The sequence below is a fragment of the Aedes albopictus genome, chromosome 2 (genome assembly GCF_035046485.1).
Source record: "Aedes albopictus strain Foshan chromosome 2, AalbF5, whole genome shotgun sequence".
In the NCBI taxonomy this organism is placed as follows: domain Eukaryota; kingdom Metazoa; phylum Arthropoda; class Insecta; order Diptera; family Culicidae; genus Aedes; species Aedes albopictus.
This window is the reverse complement of record NC_085137.1, coordinates 216,456,253-216,459,754: the sequence shown is the minus strand read 5'-3', so window position 1 is coordinate 216,459,754 and position 3,502 is coordinate 216,456,253. Positions and strand designations below refer to the sequence as shown.

The 3,502-nt window shown below is 41.7% G+C and overlaps 1 long non-coding RNA gene across 1 annotated transcript; it reads right to left on the bottom strand.

The window, feature by feature from the left end:
• Positions 1 to 693: 693 nt before the first annotated feature.
• LOC134287017 (uncharacterized) lies at positions 694 to 1,332 on the bottom strand. Its single transcript, XR_009996953.1, has 3 exons — positions 1,156 to 1,332; positions 970 to 1,096; positions 694 to 908 (listed from the first exon to the last, which is right to left on the bottom strand). It is a non-coding gene; the product is annotated as an uncharacterized LOC134287017 (long non-coding RNA).
• Between the last annotated feature and the right edge of the window lie 2,170 nt (positions 1,333 to 3,502).

Genomic DNA, 3,502 nt, shown 5'->3' with positions numbered 1-3,502 from the left:
GTGTATGTTCTACCGTAATAATTAAAGAAATATCCTGATATTCTGTACTTTGTTTGGATTTCTTGGCGGTCGGTTCCCACCAACTGGTGCTTTGGCGTTAGTCGGAACTGAAGCTGGTCGAATTCCGGTGGAGTCAGAGAAAAGCTTCAGTCTGAAGCTTCTGTTTCAACACTGAATTTAATATGTCAAATCCATGTATTGTCGATTCAGTCAATCCAGCTTTCCACTGTACAGTTGAAGAAAAACACCCAGGAATAAGACTTGTTCCTATGCCAACAAATTCTTCGAAAACCTTTAACAATACCGCATAAATACGAAGCGTCTTGTTCTTGTCGGATTAATGAGAATTGCCCTTAAGACTGCTTAGAACCACTCTGCCATCCCTGACATCCAGGCCCTCGTCCTGGTCTCTCAGTTACGTCCAATATCCTTCATACCACCATCGAACTACATTCCCTCATTCCCCAGCATGCAGTATCAGAATTAAATACTTGGGCATTTTGAGAGAGCGAATGATATTCAGTGGGTATTCTGGATAAGAATCTTTTTACTGTCTGGTATCTGTGAGGAGAATTCTGGTAGGAATTCTTGATTTCTATTTTTCGTCATGAGTTTTAGGAGATCCTTGGTAGTTAGGAATTTAGAATGATTTCAGGGAGTATTTTTTGAGGGATGCAGGAATTCAAAAGAAAATTGATACTGAGAGATTTTAATAGCTAATAGTATATGACACAATCAAGATTGCTTCATGCGCTCAAATTTACACACATTTTTTTGTTTGGTATGCCGTGGAACTTTCGGGTCATACAGATCCTTGTGCAAATCTGGGGAAACTTCCGGACCGGTGTGTAAGAGTGCTAATAGAAAGCATTTCAGTATTTGGCGATTCATGGTCAGTTACGTCAACCCTAAAATAAAAAGAAAACTGATTAAATGTTTCAAAACTTAGGGTTCGTGCACCATAAAAACCGCTTCACCTAGGCGCACTCAGCCGCAGCAACGGCGCACCTGGATGGGAATCGCTCGCTGAAATCCTGTTAGGTCATCGCAGTTCGCAACTCCTTCTGGGTGGACGAAGGTCAAACGTTTCATTTTCCTAAAACAAAACAAATGTTAAATAGTTTGAACAAAACTCTTACTCAATAAGTTACCTACCAGAGTCTAAATTTTTCGTGTTTGTATTTGAATAAACATTAGTTCGTTGCTCATAGCAACATTAGCAGAGTAGAGTGCAAGGTATTATTATGCGAAGGTATTATAGTTTTTTGGTCTAGTACTTCATGAACCCCGAAATTTCAAACCAATGTATGGGAGTTGAACGACTTAATTAGGACTTTGGTACAACCTAGAGCGACTAAAACAACCGGATGTCGCCTCAGCATACGCGCAAAATTTCGAGGCCGCGTTTTCAGATAAGGGCGAGTTCGATGAGGCCTCTCTAGAGGGTTGCTGGAGTACATACAGTGAAGACAGCCATAAACAACGCAGCCGAGAGTTCCATCGGGTACGTGGAACGTGGTTCGTTCCGTCGATTCCGTACGAAGAGTGCAGAACGGTTTTGGAGGAGAAGACAGAAGCGTGGGCGGTAATGCTGCAAGGAACCCGACAGAATGTGGAACGCTACAAACAGAAGCGGAAACAGCAGATCCGCCTCTTTCGGGAGAAAAAGCGAAGTGCCAAGACATGGAACTGCTGTGCCGTTCGCACGAAAAACGGAAGTTCTACCAGTAGCTCACCCAAGCAACAAAAAGTTCGGATGAAATAGCATGTTTGGGCTTAATCAGCTATTCGAAGGAAGATGAATAGCATTCTATTCAGCTCACTTTTTAAGTAATTAACCGAACTTGAGTTCACAAAAAGTACACTTGTGTCGCTGAAAGGAACGCTATTCAGCTTAAAAATAAGCTTCGAAAATATGAAAAAAAAAAATGTGTTTAGTGTTCAAAAGTAATTTATTATTAAGGGACATTAGTTCATGTGGAATCCAAATTGACTAATACCTTGAAATAATTTTTGATGTTTTTTACTTACTGAGATTTGAACTCGGGTTCTCCTCGTTGAAAGCCGGTGCCTAACCACTACTCCATGTATGTTTTGTTAGGCACTGTGGGATTTTACTCAATGTGCTGATATCATATAGTAGAGTTCAATCAGGTTCACGTGTGAACTTTCTCTGAACTTGGAATACTTTTTGAAGTCGAAAGTTCGAAAGAAGTTCACGTGGAATTTCTTGTGAACTTACACAGTTTGACATTTTCAGTTTGTTGTGGTTCGCAGTGCAAAGCAATAAATTAGGGCCAGTGTATCGTCTTTAAGAAAAGATTATAAGTTTCCAGCTTGGTTTCCAGTGACTACGATCGCGTCGATTACCGGAGCGCTGCAGCGACAAGTGAGACGGGGTTGGAAACATCGAGCAAAACTGAAAAAAAATATGCACAGCCAAAAGAAAAACTCCGGCGGAATCCAAGGTGGAACAGTTGTCCGCTGAGGGGGCAGCCTTTGAGCCACACAATACGAATGCTTTACGTTGATTACAAGTACGTTGAAATATTATAGTGCAACACAGTGTACTTGTGAAATTAACACAAGCTGTGGCTGCTGAGCGCGATTTCCGAGTGATTTAATTGAATGAGAACTTCTCCCGAGCTCCGCTGTCGCCGAAGTTCAAGTGAATTATTATTATTATTTCTTTATTATAGAGATTTTCAGCCCTAGGCTGGTTCATCTCTTCTCTTTTCAAGTGAAGTTCACTTTTGGTACGGTTAATATTTATCTGAACTTTGAGTAGTAAGTTCCAAACAAGTACGAAACAAGTTCGAAACGGAACTTTTCAAGTTGTTGGAATATGTCCAACTGAACTTTATTTGAGCTTTAGAGGCACGCAAATGTTCAACATGAGTTCGGTTAAATTTTAATTGAACTCTGCTCAAAAGTTCAAAGTAAGTTTTTTCTGGACCTCTTTTCTACTTTAATGTCGTTTTGAAGAGAAGTTAAAAGCTTGTACATGTACTTCCAAGTTAATGAACAATACATGAGTAACTTTTTGGAGAATAAGTTCAACGAAACTGGAATTGAACCAAACTTGAACTTATGAGTTCGTTCTTCAAGTGGAATCCGAACTTTTGGTTGCTTGGGCAACGCATCCCACAACGGCTTCGTGCCACGAGCCGAAATATGCAGGGATAAGGACGGAGGCCTCTTGACGGACGGACGTGAGGTGATCGAAAGGTGGAAGCAGCACTTCGATCAGCACCTGAATAGCGTGGAGAGCCCACGGCAACTGAGGATACGACGACGCCAGTGCAGCGGAGGACGGAAGTGAACCATTTCTCACGCTGAGGGAAGTTAAGGATGCCATTCATCAGCTCAAAACCAACAAAGCAGCTGGTAAGGATGGTATCGCAGCTGAACTCATCAAGATGGGTCCAGAAGGTTGGCCACCTGTCTGCACTGACTGATAGTCAGGATCTGGGAAACCAAACAGCTACCGGAGGAGTGGAAG